Consider the following 17,331-nt stretch of genomic DNA (forward strand, 5'->3'; position numbering starts at 1 on the left):
GACTAATATATTTGAATGCTCAAAATCATTGTATCTTACTGAACTTATTATGATCCAGAGTACGAGCATGATAAGGCACAATGAAAGAATAAATTCCCTGTTTCGTTTTTCTTGTTGTTGTTGGTGGTGTGTTTGTTGCCACCGATCTATATACGTTAATGAAATTAAGACACGATACAAAGCTCTTGTTATACGTCGCACCTTGTTGTAAAACTATTAGAGCATTCTGACAGTTTTTTGTATTTGTATCATGTTCATACAAAATGTGTTCTATTGCATATGTACTTACAATACGTCTGAATGCAACAAGAAGACAAGTACATATTCAATTTACGATTCTGGTTCCTACTTCGACGACGCAACAAAATGACGGTAAATATTAAGGATCTCCAAAAAAAGCAACAATTTACCAGATCTGTAGCGACATCTTAGCAGCATCTTACGGATGCATTCGCCTCTGATCATAAGGGGTACATCCCGGAGTCGTGGCTGCGAAGACCTTGGCACATGTTTCGGCTTCCTTTGAGACATCCGACGCATGTGTCACCAACTCTCTTCTGTCAGCTTCAGCAGTGTATACCAGTGTGATAGAAAAATCATTCAACATAAATTGTCGAAGTATCAGAACTACTTGTTTTAAATAATGACTTGCAGTGGGATAACGTCGTAATTTTCTATTGTTAGATAATAATATGCTGTCATAATTTTTTATCATATTTGCATATTCACCAAGTCATCAGCGACAAATGCATTCAATGTGGATGAATTTTGTGGTACCCGACCTTCGCTCCGGACTTCTAAGGCCGCTGTAGTATTCTTGTTCCACCTTACACTGCACACAGAGAAATAATTCTACTGTTGAACGTTAATAAAGGAACTGTAGTCATCATCTACACAGGCTTCCCCTCCTCGGTGGTTAAGATTTTAGTGTTACCTCCAACGTCGAAAACAATTGTTTTATAAACAACAGCAGTACTTATATTGTGTATGTTGTACCATTAACTTACCAGGTATAGTCCAATTTGCTATGTTGAAAAACACGCTGAGATGTTTCACGAATACAGAATACACCTAAAGAAAAGTATTGTCATAATTTTTGCTGGTATGGTACACTAAAAAGATTTTTTTTTAAATGTTAAATTTAGTCACTTTCGCCGTACAGAGAACCTTTTTATAACAGCGGTTTATCCAGCCCTTCCTGCCTAGCACGATCATCGGCGAATTATCGAATGCAGCCGTGGCAAGAGGGCATAGTGCCGTGTAGCGTCAGTTTCAACGTGCACACACGTGAACTTTAAACAATTAAACCTCCCAAAAATGTATCAAATCATAAATTATTTGAATAACTTGCAGTTCGTTTCGACGGCTACACTGCTGCAGATGTAATTGTTACACAAAAGACTGCCAGAGGAAAGAAAATCAAAGCAATGTATGATGTTACATTATAGATGACTTTCATCGATAGGGACTTTCATTTATTGACATGAAATATTTTATAACAGTTCATGTTTCACAGTTCTTATGATAGTTTTGGAGCTTTTAGCTATTGAGAATTCTTTTATCGAGAGGCTGAATCACACTATTACTTCCAGGTGGAATCCGAAGAATATTAACAGTCTTTTCGTCTTCCTCTTAAAGACGGAGGTGTCGTTATGTCCAGCCAAAACTACAACAAAAGAAGTGAATAATTTGCTGCAAATGGAAAGAAGGCATTACGGATGTAACATTGCAGATTATTCTGTCCCATGTCCTACGTAGATTACAAGACTATGGCAAGTAAATAACTCTCATTTTTAATATGTCGTCCTACTTCACCTTGATGTCCCTGAAGACTGAGATAAAACTGTGGAAACAGTAACCCACTGAAATAACCAGTGGCACTGTTGTATGCGAATGTGTCATAGCATTCATCGACTGCACCGGCGACTCTGTTTTTCGCTCGAAATAATAAAGAGTAGTTTGCACAAAACCTGACTGATGGTCATTATATACAGCTTTTAAGGGATAACAAAAAGCTTTGTCTTCAAGGCAGCTTTGGATTTCTCTATATTAGTACTAATTAATGATATCACCTCTTCACGTTGCGGAAAACTACATAATTTAGTGACTTTCTTTTCAATATAATTCGCTGAATCTGTTGAATTAGGACGAAGAAGCCTGGGAATCAGTAATGCTCATCGCACTTGCAATTCAGAGCACCCACCTCTTAGATATCTCCCGGTAACGGTGCACTGACTATTACCAGCAGTTCTAAATATTTCTAATAGTTTTGCTGTTACACTTTTAGAGTTTCATTTCGGTGCTTGTTTCATATTTCATGTAAATCTTTCTTCCATTTATACAATTAACGTTAGATTTGAAAACTTAACGAGTTTTGCATGGTGCTTACGTTTAAACGATTTCTCACTACTAAGTTTAACTCAAAAATTTAGAGAGTTTTCTTTCTAACAGAAAACTATTACTGTGCATGCCTTCTTTGGGCCTGGAAGGTACTGCATTTATGATCTGGATTTTAATTACTGCAAAAATCATTATTCGTACCACAATTCACAGCATCGTTGGAGTTCTTTCCTGTTTCTTCTAACGTATCCATAATTCCTAACGAAATGTCGGCATCATTGAAACGAATGTCCAAGAAGTTAACTAATAAACAACCCATATATGTCTTCAGGAAAAGTAGCTGATATCGATTCCATACAAAGTTCTCCATATTTCATCTTTGCAAGGTTGAAATAATTAGTTTGATTCCACATTACTGAGAATTGATGCCTCCTGTACAAATTCAGATGCTATTAGTAAGCACATGCCAAAAAAGTCTCAAAGAAAACTGATTTTTATCTCCATTATTAACACTTACCCATACCTCAAAGGTAACTGCTAATTATGATCTATGGTAAATGAGTTTCAAATTCGACTGAACAGTAACTGTGAACAATTGTGTCAGAGAATCTATCAACAGCAAATGAAACTCGTTTTTATTACGATCACGTTGAGCTGTATCTGTCTAACAATGCGCCGTAAACCCTGGATATGTGCCCGCTGTGTTGCACATGTGCTGTTTGCAACAGCTACGACGCAGGTATACGTCTCTCTGAGCTACGGTTTTGGCCGATTTCCACGATTTTTAAAAGTAGTTGCAGTATGTCTCAGCAACTAAAATCTTGACATCGTGTTTCTGTCAGCGTATTCTGCCTATATAAAAATTCTCAGGGCAAGTTTCACCATATCAGACTGCACAGTTCCCTTGTTAGTCAAAGCACATGCCTGTATAAATAGGTTTCCGACAGCAAGTTGTGTAGCTCCTGACACAGCAGTAGCAACCACATTACAATACTTCTATGTCGATGCATAGAATACTAAGAGAAAAAAAATTGTCTCGTATCAAACTAAAGAAGATGAAGTCAGCGGACTCCCCATGTTAAGAGATTGATTGCTGAAGCAATATGTAGATTACTGCAATTCTTCTTCTTTTCCTTCTTGGGCTTTTGCACTGTTTACACCAAAGGCTGTATTCAACGTAAGGAATAGCCATCCATGGGATAGCGAAAACCATATAACATAAACTATACAGGATCAAAATGAATACGACATCTGCAAGTGGGAAGCTTTGCCTTCTTCTCTCTAGTCACGATATTCGTGTAATCGAGGTGTGTCGTATTCCAGCATACCAACAATTTTTCCCATGTCAGTTAATTAAACGAACTTGACTACAACATCACACTACGAACCTTAAGTGTGCTGTGTGGAGTTCTGGGGCTGCAGAGAGATGTTCTGCAGAACGATACGCAGATGTCTGTATTATTATGTGCTGTGTCACAGACAACAATCCATGAGAATTCAGCATAGCTACTCTCCCAGGAATTACATTTTTCTTACTGTGTGTTCACCTGGAAAATATCATTGTCAACAAATAACATCATATTTTTCACATCGACTAAGCCATCGAAGATGTGTAACTCGTCATAACACTGAATGGTGTCAGAGATGCTAACTAGCACTTCACGAATATGTCTGTGCATGGCGATGGATGCCACTTACCAGTCGCAAATCATGCGAGGGGAAAGACGACTCTGTTTGAGCTCTGATTCCTCTCTCTTAGAACAGTCATTATAAAAAAATTACAGGTTATTAATTGCATTTTGGGAAAAGAACATCGTTTTACCATCTGACATGTTCCACACCCAGGAGGATTCCCTCTTTTATGGGTTTATGGAATGAATAATTAATCTAACCTAATCTAATCTAAGAACATCCCCGTAACATTCGCATGTTGATCGAATCTACCGGTAACAAGTCTAACAGCGCACCTCTATATTACTGCGAAGTCTCTCCTTGATACGGTCTTTCGGTTATCCAGAACACTCAAATACGACTCAAAAGTGGGTCACGTAAGTATGGTGCAAAATGTCTCCTTTATAGAGGAGTCACACTTTCCTGGTCCAACGAAGACGACCAATCGCCACCCCTGCAACAGGCCTTATGTGCTCATTCCATTTTATATCGCATTTTAAGCGTTAAGACTAACTATTTAATTACCGCATACCACTAGTGCTGTATTCAGATTTTTTCCTACTTAAGGGCATTTACAACAAGCAGAAACACTCTATATAGTGACTCAGCAGATCATTTGTGTAACTAGAGAGAATAGCACAGTCCCATCATAGGAATCTGCATGCCATTTTTGAGCAATGGTTCTTGCGTGTTTTTGTACGAGCAATATTTACTGTAATATATATTAAGGACAGGAGTCATTTGTGCTGGGCGAGAGAGACGGAGATTCGCGACAAAATGGAAGCTACGTAGGGGATGCATTTCAGAGAACTTTTCGTGCTGAGGTAATTCCTTGCATTATATTCAAGGTCATTGCTCATTTCGCTACCCTACGCTTCCTCCCTGGTCTAGCATTACACCATATCGTCGTGCTCTCAGCTAATCTCCAGGGTTTACATATGAAGATATGCCTCAGAGTTCAGAGTTCATATATATATATATATATATATATATATATATATATATATATATATATATATATATCAGCGTGTACGGTCAGAGGGTTAACTGCCCTCTGTAATGAAAAAACTGAGTTAATCGATCAACAACAAACTTTACCGGATGTCTTACGACGTCCGCCCTGAGCAGATGCAACGAACAAAAGCGAACAAAATGAGATATTAAAAAAAAATTGATAGAGCGTCTGCCATGTAAGCAGCAGATTAAGGGTTCGAGTCCCGGTCGGGGCACACATTTTCCACTGTCCCCGTTGAATTATATCAACGCCTGGATGCAGCTAGGGGTATTCATTTCATTGTAATCCCATTTAACGAGCTGCATGGTCCGAAAGAACAGATACCATCTTCACAGAGATATATTTGTATTGCCAGTTAGAGAGGAATTACGCTGCGAACTCCGAATGCACAAAAATTTTTCTTCACCCTGTATAACAAAGGTATTCGCAATGCATTGCTGCGTTGCTAATGGATGGGTGTTGTTGTTGTGGTCTTCAGTCCAGCGACTGGTTGATCCAGCTCTCCATGCTACTCCATCCTGTGCAAGGTTCTTCATTTCCCAGTACCTACTGCAACCTACAGCCCTCTGAATCTGTTTAGTGTATTCATCTCTTGGCCTGTCTCCCTCTATGACTTTTTTCACTCCACACTGCCCTCCAATACTATATTGGTGATCCCTTGATGCCTCAGAATATGCACTACCAACCGATACCTTTTTCTGTTCAAGTTGTCACAAATTTCTCTTCTCTCCAATTCTATTCGATACCTCCTCATTAGTTATGTGATCTACCCATCTAATCTTCACCATTCTTCTGTAGTACCACATTTCAAAAGCTTCTATTCTCTTCTTGTCTAAACTATTTATCGTCCACGCTTCACTTACATACATGGCTACACTCCATACAAATACTTTCAGAAACGACTTCCTGGCCCTTAAATCTATACTCGATGTTAACAAATTTCTCTTCTTCAGAAACGCTTTCCTTGCCATAGCCGGTCTACACTTTATATCCTCCCTACTTCGACCATCATCAGTTATTTTGCTCCTCAAATAGCAAAACTCGTTTACTACTTTAAGCATCTCATTTCCTAATCTAATTCCCGTAGCATCACCTGATTTAATTCGACTACATTCCATTATCCTCGTTTTGCTTTTGTTGATGTTCATCTCATATCTTCCTTTCAAGACACTGTCCCTTCCGTTCAGCTGTTCTTTCAGGTCCTTTGCTGTCTCTGACAGAATTACAATGTCACCGGCGAATCTCAAAGTTATTATGTCTTCTCCATGGATTTTTATTCCAACTCCGAATTTTTCTTGTGTTTCCTTTACTGTTTGCTCAATATACAGATTGAATAACATCGGGGATAGTCTAAAACCCTGTTTCACTCCCTTACCAACCACTGCTTCCCTTGCATGCCCCTGGACTCTTATAACTGCCATCTGGTTTCTGTACAGCTTGTAAATAGCCTTTCACTCCCTGTATTTTACACCTGCCACCTTCAGAATTTGAAAGAGAGTATTCCAGTCAACATTCTCAAAGGCTTTCTGTAAGTCTAAAAATGCTAGAAACGTAGGTTTGCCTTTCCTTAATCTATTTTCTCAGATAAGTCGTAGGGTCAGTATTGCCTCACGTGTTCTGACTACGGAATCCTAACTGATCTTCCCCGAGGTCGGCTTCCACCAGTTTTTCCATTCGTCTGTAAAGAATCCATTTTAGTATTTTGCAGCCGTGGCTTATTAAATTGACAGTTAGATAATTTTCACATCTGTGAACACCTGCTTTCTTTGAGATTGGAATTACTATATTCTTCTTGAAGTCTGAGGGTATTTCGCCTGTGTCATACATCTTGCTCACCAGATGGTAGAGTTTTGTTAGGCCTGGCTCTCCCAAGGATGTCAGTAGTTCTAATGGAATGCTGTCGACTACTTGTTTTGACTTAAGTCTTTTAGTGCTCTGTCAAACACTTCAGGCAGTATCATATCTCCTGTTTCATCTTCATCTACATTATCTTTCATTTCTATAATATTGTCCTCAAGAACATCGCCCTTGTATAGACCCTCTATATACTTCTTCCACCTCTCTGCTTTCCCTTCTTTGCTTTTAACTGGGTTTCCATATGAGCTCTTGATATTTATGCAAGTGGTTCTCTTTTCTCCAAAGGTCTCTTTAATTTTTCTGTAGGCAGTATCTATCTTACCCCTAGTGAGATCAGCCTCTACATCCTTACATTTGTCCTCTAGCCATTCCTGCTAAGCCATTTTGCACTTCCTGTAGATCTCATTTTTGAGACGTTTGTATTCCTTTTTGCCTGCTTCATTTCCTGCATATTTATATTTTCTCTTTTCATCAATTAAATTCTGTATTTTTTCTGTCACCCAAGGATTTCTACTAGCCTCGTCTTTTTACCTACTTGATCCTCTGCTGCCTTCAACAATTCATCCCTCAAAGTTATCCATTCTTCTTCTACTGTATTTTTCCCCCATTCTTGTCAGTTGTTCCTTTATGCTCTTCCTGAAACTCTCTACAACCTCTGGTTCTTCAGTTTATCCAGGTCTCGTCTCCTCAAAATCCCACCTTTTTGCAGTTTCTTCAATTTTAATCCACAGTTCATAACCAATAGATTGTGGTCAGAGTCCACATCTGCCCCTGGAAATGCCTTACAATTTAAAACCAGGTTCCTAAATCTCTGTCTTACCATTATATAATCCATCTGATATCTCCTAGTACCTCCAGGGTTCATCCATGTATACAACCTTCTTTCATGATTCTTGAACCAAGTGTTAGCTATGATTAAGTTATGTTCTGTGCAAAATTCTACCAGATGGCTTCCTCTTTCATTTCTTAGCCCCAATCCATATTCACCTACTATGTTTTCTTCTCTCCCTTTTCCTACTCTCGAATTCCAATCACCCATGGCTATGAAATTTTCATCTCCGTTCACTACCTGAATAATTTCTTTTACCTCACCATACATTTCATCAATTTCTTCGTCATCTGCGGAGCTAGTTGACACATAAACTTGTACTACTATGGTAAGCATGGGTTTCGTATCTATCTTGGCCACAATAATGCGTTCACTATGCTGTTTATAGTAGCTTACCTGCATTTCTATTTTTTTATTCTTTATTAAACCTACTCCTGCATTACCCCTATTTGATTTTGTATTTATAACCCTGTATTCACCTGAGGGAGGGAGGACTGGCCAGTGTCTGTTTATTAATACTGTGTCTGTGAAAAAGTTAATATTACATTTGTCTAAAAAAAGTATCATTAATATACATGATTAATGTATGATGAAATGGCAATAATAAATACACTCCTGGAAATTGAAATAAGAACACCGTGAATTCATTGTCCCAGGAAGGGGAAACTTTATTGACACATTCCTGGGGTCAGATACATCACATGATCACACTGACAGAAACACAGGCACATAGACACAGGCAACAGAGCATGCTTAATGTCGGCACTAGTACAGTGTATATCCACCTTTCGCAGCAATGCAGGCTGCTATTCTCCCATGGAGACGATCGTAGAGATGCTGGATGTAGTCCTGTGGAACGGCTTGCCATGCCATTTCCACCTGGCGCCTCAGTTGGACCAGCGTTCGTGCTGGACGTGCAGATCGCGTGAGACGACGCTTCATCCAGTCCCAAACATGCTCAATGGGGGACAGATCCGGAGATCTTGCTGGCCAGGGTAGTTGACTTACACCTTCTAGAGCACGTTGGGTGGCACGGGATACATGCGGACGTGCATTGTCCTGTTGGAACAGCAAGTTCCCTTGCCGGTCTAGGAATGGTAGAACGATGGGTTCGATGATGGTTTGGATGTACCGTGCACTATTCAGTGTCCCCTCGACGATCACCAGTGGTGTACGGCCAGTGTAGGAGATCGCTCCCCACACCATGATGCCGGGTGTTGGCCCTGAGTGCCTCGGTCGTATGCAGTCCTGATTGTGGCGCTCACCTGCACGGCGCCAAACACGCATACGACCATCATTGGCACCAAGGCAGAAGCGACTCTCATCGCTGAAGACGACACGTCTCCATTCGTCCCTCCATTCACGCCTGTCGCGACACCACTGGAGGCGGACTGCACGATGTTGGGGCGTGAGCGGAAGACGGCGTAACGGTGTGCGGGACCGTAGCCCAGCTTCATGGAGACGGTTGCGAATGGTCCTCGCCGATACCCCAGGAGCAACAGTGTCCCTAATTTGCTGGGAAGTGGCGGTGCGGTCCCCTACGGCACTGCGTAGGATCCTACAGTCTTGGCGTGCATCCGTGCGTCGCTGCGGTCCGGTCCCAAGTCGACGGGCACGTGCACCTTCCGCCGACCACTGGCGACAACATCGATGTACTGTGGAGATCTCACGCCCCACGTGTTGAGCAATTCGGCGGTACGTCCACCCGGCCTCCCGCATGCCCACTATACGCCCTCGCTCAAAGTCCGTCAACTGCACATACGGTTCACGTCCACGCTGTCGCGGCATGCTACCAGTGTTAAAGACTGCGATGGAGCTCCGTATGCCACGGCAAACTGGCTGACACTGACGGCGGCGGTGCACAAATGCTGCGCAGCTAGCGCCATTCAACGGCCAACACCGCGGTTCCTGGGGTGTCCGCTGTGCCGTGCGTGTGATCATTGCTTGTACAGCCCTCTCGCAGTGTCCGGAGCAAGTATGGTGGGTCTGACACACCGGTGGCAATGTGTTCTTTTTTCCATTTCCAGGTGTGTATTTATTTCTAGAATATATGTTGTGTGTTTATTATTATGATTCCCCTTTGAAGAAAGAAGGGATAGTGCTATTTTTTCCATAACACATATAATAATGGTAACTGAAAAAGGGATAATCTAGAACAGGGCCGGCCATAGCGTGCCAGATTTCAAGCGTGTAGCGTGTGCAGGCCACGTGCGGGCCAAACCCAGGTATGTCATTCACGTTGACTCGGTCCTTCTCGGAAGTGCTGGGAACAGCGTGACATTGCATTTAGCATTACGGTATGGCATTTTTCGGTCGGAACAGGTCTCTTGAGTTCGGTAGAATCATTGTGGGAGCGCTGTTTACACTTTGCTATCTGGTCGGAGTATATAGGTCGTTCAAGGTCCAGTGGCTGTCTGCACAAAAAGAAGCAGTCAAAAAGAATTTAAAGATTTAGATGACTATGAAAGAGCAAAAAATTACATTAGTCGACACACGGAGCTCATGGTTCTGTACATCACGAAGCGCTCTGTGCTAAATCCGCAGGCATAGGGCATGGAAGAAATTGGTGGTGCATATGGAAGTGAACGAAGAGTATGGAGTCTTCATACATTACTGCAAAGTATGGTTGTTAAGTCAAGAGGTCTGCCTGGAACGACTTTTCGATTTAGAACTCGCTGTCTCTGAATTTATGAAGGAAAAAGGAGTGCAGGAACAAATATTAGTACATGCGGAAACAATTGCTTACTTCGTATTTTGAATCTACTTAACTGCCCACTGCCCGCTGTAAGACGTTGCAAGGTAATTTCTTTCAGATTTGGTGGAGATGCATTTAAAAAGAGAATCAAGTTGTAGAAGGGACCCAGCCTGACAGAGACCATCCAGTTCCCTAAGCTCACCGACATTAAGAAAAATGCGAGGTTTTAAGAATTTCCTGTGGCCTTGAAAGAATAGCGAGGATCTTACATTTGTTTTCAAGTTGTTTTGGGACCCTTTGAGGTTTCAGTTGAAAGTGCCCATGCAGATGTAACTGTCTTCAAAATAATTCCGGATTAAAATCACATAATTTTAATGTTAAAACTTTTTAGGACGTGTCCATTGCTTTTTTCAGGTAGAGTTCCATCGTCTCCATAATGAGGCTGCAAAATTGCTACGATATTTCGGCCAATGTGTATGTGAAAAACGTTATTCGTTTATGAGACTAAATAAGTCACGATCAAATGGCAACTTGAATGTGAAAATGTGAAAAATTTTCTGCGTCTCTCCGTATGCAGACAATCTGTATCAGAAAAAACTGTATTATGTCTTCAGCGGACAAAAAATAATACTCAATATTTGTGTCGTTTTAGATTTAACTTTCATGCAGTGTTCGTGGATTTATGAGGTTGTCTCCATACTCGTACACGTCCATCCGCTCGATACAATTTGAAACGAGACTCGTCCGACCAGGTAACATGCTTCCAGTCATCAACAGTCCAATGTCGGTGTTGACGGGCCCAGACAAGGCGTAAAGCTTTGTGTCATGCAGTCATCAAGGGTACACGAGTGGGCCTTTGGCTCCAAAAGCCCATATCGATGATGTTTCGTTCAATGGTTCGCACGCTGACACTTGTAAATGGTCCAGCACTGCAATTTGTAGCAATTTGCGGAAGGGTTGCACTTCTGTCACGTTGAATGATTCTTTTCATTCGTCGTTGGTCCTGGTCTTGCAGGATCTTTTTCCGGCATCAGTGATGTGGGAGATTTGATGTTTTACCGGATGCCTGATATTCACGGTACATTCATGAAATGGTCGTACAGCAAAATCCCCTCTTCACTGCTACCTCGGAGATGCTATGTCCTATCACTCGTGTTATGACTATAAGACCTCGTTCAAACCCACTTAACTCTTGATAGCCTGCCATTGTAGCAATAGTAACCTATCTAGCAACTGCGCCAGACATTCTTGTCTTATATAGGCGTTGTCGACCGCAGCGCCTTATTCCTGTATTTGAATACGCATACCTATACCAGTTCCTTTTGCGCTTCAGTATATCTTGATACCATATAGACAGTGTAACGTATCCATGGGGTTATAGGAGAGGTATGATGATGCCTGATTGAGTATGACCACAGACAGTAGGTGGTATGCTACGTGAGGAATCACTTAAAAAATTAAATGCTTGATTGAAGTCGTAAGAAATGTGGAAAATCCTTCTGCAAATTAGAATTAGGGCTCTCCATTCAACAACATACTTGCAATGGATCCTATGGAAATATATTTATATGATTACAGCCATTGGTGTGTCATATCTGTGGCACTTCACATCTCGAAATGAGTCACCATTTTCGAACCTATCTGCTAAGGTCCCCATACAACAAAACTCCAGTGTGGTTTTATACAGTTCTTCTGTATCTTGTAACTGTTCTTCAGTCTCTGCCCCTCCCTCCCTGCAGCTTTGTCCACGTGATACGTCCAGATTAAGTAGGAACAGTGCGCAAGTCAGAGAGCGTTGTATCTAAGGCCTTCTGCATCCTGTGGAGAAAGAGAGTGAGCTGAGGTAATGCAACAGGACAGTGCTTTGACCACTCGGTGGAAATGAGAACATGTTGTCATAGCTCCGCCACTAACGTACAGTAAGTAAGGCCAGCGACAAACAAACCTTTCTCCAGCAATACGAGATAGTATGATGGTGTTTATTATTGGGAAAACTAGGAAGACTCCACATCAATTGGGAACTGGAAGAAGGACGACTATTTTGCTACTGCATTATGGTGCATCTCCAAACTACATTCAGGTACTGCAGTCCGAAGGTCAGAGGCTCTCAGGGTGCATTCATGTCTGTTACCCACATATTCTCTCTACTCTCGATTTTTTTACCATCTAACAGAAAAAAACAAGAACTATGAAAACTCTGATAACGTCACCCAGTAGAGGACTCAGTAAGATATTACTATGTCCCTCTCTTCTGACATGTGCATAAATCGAGCATACATGGCGTCCCTATTAAATATACATGTGTTGCGCCATTGGATCAGGTGGCCAGTGGTTAAAGTTGCTTGTACAGACTAACATAAAGAGTTGTCGCCATTACTGTAGGAGAACCATATCCCATTTACTATCAACCACAAGAGATGGTTCCTGCGTATTTCTTTCATATGCAGTTTGATACATTCTTTTTTTTTCTGCTGTAACACATCAAATAAGTGTATGAGGACAAGTTTGTACACCACGACATATTTTGTGTTTCCACCACGACTGTGAGGTCTGTGTCAAATTCTAAACCGACATTGACACGTTTCGATCTACACTCCTGGAAATTGAAATAAGAACACCGTGAATTCATTGTCCCAGGAAGGGGAAACCTTATTGACACATTCCTGGGGTCAGATACATCACATGATCACACTGACAGAACCACAGGCACATAGACACAGGCAACAGAGCATGCACAATGTCGGCACTAGTACAGTGTATATCCACCTTTCGCAGCAATGCAGGCTGCTATTCTCCCATGGAGACGATCGTAGAGATGCTGGATGTAGTCCTGTCGAACGGCTTGCCATGCCATTTCCACCTGGCGCCTCAGTTAGACCAGCGTTCGTGCTGGACGTGCAGACCGCGTGAGACGACGCTTCATCCAGTCCCAAACATGCTCAATGGGGGACAGATCCGGAGATCTTGCTGGCCAGGGTAGTTGACTTACACCTTCTAGAGCACGTTGGGTGGCATGGGATACATGCGGACGTGCATTGTCCTGTTGGAACAGCAAGTTCCCTTGCCGGTCTAGGAATGGTAGAACGATGGGTTCGATGACGGTTTGGATGTACCGTGCACTATTCAGTGTCCCCTCGACGATCACCAGTGGTGTACGGCCAGTGTAGGAGATCGCTCGCCACACCATGATGCCGGGTGTTGGCCCTGTGTGCCTCGGTCGTATGCAGTCCTGATTGTGGCGCTCACCTGCACGGCGCCAAACACGCATACGACCATCATTGGCACCAAGGCAGAAGCGACTCTCATCGCTGAAGACGACACGTCTCCATTCGTCCCTCCATTCACGCCTGTCGCGACACCACTGGAGGCGGGCTGCACGATGTTGGGGCGTGAGCGGAAGACGGCGTAACGGCGTGCGGGACCGTAGCCCAGCTTCATGGAGACGGTTGCGAATGGTCCTCGCCGATACCCCAGGAGCAACAGTGTCCCTAATTTGCTGGGAAGTGGCGGTGCGGTCCCCCACGGCACTGCGTAGGATCCTACGGTCTTGGCGTGCATCCGTGCGTCGCTGCGGTCCGGTCCCAGGTCGACGGGCACGTGCACCTTCCGCCGACCACTGGCGACAACATCGATGTACTGTGGAGACCTCACGCCCCACGTGTTGAGCAATTCGGCGGTACGTCCACCCGGCCTCCCGCATGCCCACTATACGCCCTCGCTCAAAGTCCGTCAACTGCACATACGGTTCACGTCCACGCTGTCGCGGCATGCTACCAGTGTTAAAGACTGCGATGGAGCTCCGTATGCCACGGCAAACTGGCTGACACTGACGGCGGCGGTGCACAAATGCTGCGCAGCTAGCGCCATTCGACGGCCAACACCGCGGTTCCTGGTATGTCCGCTGTGCCGTGCGTGTGATCATTGCTTGTACAGCCCTCTCGCAGTGTCCGGAGCAAGTATGGTGGGTCTGACACACCGGTGTCAATGTGTTCTTTTTTCCATTTCCAGGAGTGTATATTGTGAATGTAGGTAGATGACTAAGCAGAACGTCCATTCACGGTAAATTCTCTAACATGTAGACCAAAGTATACCAGACAGCATTTTATGCCGATAGAGTTAGGTTATCTACATATTTCTGGCACTTCGATCATAGTGCCCGATTTACGATTGCGATTCTCAACTTTCCTTATGTGGATAGGTGTCACAGGGCGTTCTCGCATTCTTAGTAAAAGGCTGCCAACCCTCTCTACAACACTGCCGTCGATTTAATGTGCGGCTGACCAGAAGTAGAAAGGAACTGTTATAACACTATCATTGGTGTTTACGTGCGTGTGATACACTGTTTCCAAATAACGGAACTTACAAACTTGTCACAAGGAAGCCAAGTGTAACACTATCGCTCCAGTTTGCCTAAATATGACTCAAATGCACAGTATGTGTTACCCTCTGGGAGGATTTTTAAAATGTAACTCTTAAGGCTTTCCCGGCGGATATGTCGTAAATAGTCTTCACGGGTGTGCCGCCTGATGACGTTGTGCAAAACCCACAATATTTCTTCGGAACAACTGTCCGACATCATCAGGTGGTTGAAACTCGCTGGTGGCTAGATACGACTGCAAGATCCGCATGTCGACGCCGCTGTATATAGAGCACGCGCGTGAAGATTGCGCAGGCGCGGAAACCACGCATGCGCAAAAATTTGCAGATAAATGGCGCCATACTCAAACGCCCTCTGCCGGGAGACGCAGAGCGGCCGTTCTGCGCGTGCGCTGACGCTGTGTTTACTAAAATGCTGCCAAAGTTATGACGGGTCTATTATCGAAAGCTCTTTGCTTTCTCGTCGTGATTTAACAGCAGCCAATGCAGGTTTCAAGGCTGTACTCAATTGAAATCCCGCATTCCTGTAGATAAGGTTATCAGCTTTACGGATATGTATTGCCTCCTTAATGACGCAATCCCAGAAAGAGGATGCTGGGGATAAAACTTCCGTCTTTCATAAATCATGTGATGTCCTGCGTTCAGACTGTGATCTGCAATTGCCGACTTCTCCGGTTGGCGTAGGCGTGTATGACGCTGATGTTCATCGCAACGTTCTTGTACTGCGCGACATGTCTGTCATATGCAGGGTGAATCACCTAACGTTACCGCTGGATATATTTCGTAAGCCACATCAAATACTGACGAACCGATTCCACAGACCGAACGTGAGGAGAGGGGCTAGTGTAATTGTTTAATACAAACCATACAAAAATGCGCGGAAGTATGTATTTTAATACAAACCTTCGTTTTTTAAATGGAACCACGTTAGTTTTGTTAGCACATCTGAACATATAAACAAGTACGTAATCAGTGCCGTTTGTTGCATTGTAAAATGTTAATTTCATCCGGAGATATTGTAACCTAAAGTTGACGCTTGAAACCTCCGACGTTCAGTTGCGTGTTGTAACAAACACAGGCCACGGTCGGCGAGCAGCATCTGCAGGGACATGTTTACAATGACGACCTTGTTTACGAGTGTGGCTGTAGTACACTGTTGTGGTTAGGTCTAGCTGTCGCAGTGTCCGCATGTAGCGCTTGCTGCTATTGTTATTCTGCATTCGTCTCCGCACGCAGACCAACTGTAGTACACCGTGTTACCAGACGTCTGTGATAGTGTAGTGTTGTAGGAACTGTGACCATGGTGTATTCGAACTCTGAAAAGGCGAAGATGATACTCATCTATGACGAGTGTCGACGAAATGCAGCTGAAGCCTGCAGGGTGTATGCAGAACGGTACCCGGACAGAGAGCATCCAACGTGCCGCACATTGCAAAACATCTACCGCCAACTGTATGCAACAGGTATGGTCGTAGCACGCAAACGGGTCCGTAACAGGCCGGTCACTGGAGACGCGGGTGCAGGTGGTGTGTTAGCTGCTGTTGCCATGAACCCACACATGAGTACACGGGACATTGCGAGAGCCGGTGGACTGAGTCAAAGTAGTGTCATGCGCATACTGCATCGTCACCGCTTTCACCCGTTTCATGTGTCGCTACATCAGCAATTACATGGTGATGACTTTACTCATCGAGTGCAATTCTGTCAATGGGAATCAACAGAGAATGCGTTGCAGTTCTACCTGTTTACCGATGAAGCGGGTTTCACAAACCACGGGGCAGTGAATCTACGGAACATGCATTACTGGTCCGTGGACGATCCTTGCTGGCTCAGACAGGTAGAGCGACAGCGACCGTGGACTGTAAATGTATGGTGCAGAATCATTGGCAACCACCTCATTGGTCCTCACTTCATTGCAGGGGCCCAAACAGCTGCAACATACATCGCGTTTCTACAGAATGATCTGCCAACGTTGCTCGAAAATGTCCCACTGGAAACGCGTCGACGTATGTGGTTTCAGCATGATGGTGCACCTGCACATTCCGCAATTAACACTAGGCTGACCCTTGACGGGATGTTCGACGGGCGTTTCATAGGACGTGGAGGACGCATACATTGGTCAGTCCGTTCTCCTGATCTTACACCTCTGGACTTCTTTCTGTGGGGTACGTTAAAGGAGAATGAGTACCGTGATGTGCCCACAACCCCAAAGGATATGAAATAATGTATTGTGGCAGCTTGCGGTGACATTACACCAGATGTACTGCGGCGTGTACGACATTCATTACGCCAGAGATTGCATGTGATGATGATGATGTTTGGTTTGTGGGGCGCTCAACTGCGTGGTTATCAGCGCCCGTACAATTACCCAATCTTTGCTCAGTCCAATTTCGCCACTTTCCTGGATGATGATGAAATGATGAGGACAACACAAACACCCAGTCATCTCGAGGCAGGGGAAAATCCCTGACCCCGCCGGGAATCGAACCCGGGACCCCGTGCTCGGGAAGCGAGAACGCTACCGCGAGACCACGAGCGGCGGACCAG

This window comes from Schistocerca cancellata, chromosome 4 (genome assembly GCF_023864275.1).
Source record: "Schistocerca cancellata isolate TAMUIC-IGC-003103 chromosome 4, iqSchCanc2.1, whole genome shotgun sequence".
Taxonomy (NCBI): domain Eukaryota; kingdom Metazoa; phylum Arthropoda; class Insecta; order Orthoptera; family Acrididae; genus Schistocerca; species Schistocerca cancellata.